General features: G+C 38.8%; 1 protein-coding gene across 1 annotated transcript in view; it reads left to right on the forward strand.

Moving 5' to 3' along the window:
- LOC118340191 (rho GTPase-activating protein 20-like) overlaps positions 1–397 on the forward strand; it is a 32,718-nt gene that overhangs the window by 19,756 nt on the left and 12,565 nt on the right.

The following is a 397-nucleotide window of genomic DNA, read 5'->3' on the forward strand; positions in this document are numbered from 1 at the left end:
ACACACACACACACAAATTAATACTTAGAAACAGTCCAGTGTTGTCATCATTTATGTTGCTATAAATCGGCACACAAACACACATTGTAATGTGTTTGGTGTATAAACAGAGATTATTCCCAGCGGATGTTCACATAAACGCGCAAACTCGATATGTATATAACCTATCTGATGATCAAGCCCCTTTTTTAAAAATTGTTTTACACCACAATGTCCAGAAGGTCTTCAACATCAGCTCTGTATTAACTCTGGTCAGGGTCATGGTTCACGTTCACGCTGCCGTATGTCAGAGGTTGTAAAATGTGTTTATGTTTCAATAGTAAATATGTTGCCGATGCTGTAAACTTGACCTTCATGCCACATGAACAGAAAACAGACAGGATGAGCAGTGAGCTCT

Source organism: Morone saxatilis, unplaced genomic scaffold (genome assembly GCF_004916995.1).
Source record: "Morone saxatilis isolate NCDOM2014 unplaced genomic scaffold, NCSU_SB_2.0 Contig6, whole genome shotgun sequence".
In the NCBI taxonomy this organism is placed as follows: domain Eukaryota; kingdom Metazoa; phylum Chordata; class Actinopteri; family Moronidae; genus Morone; species Morone saxatilis.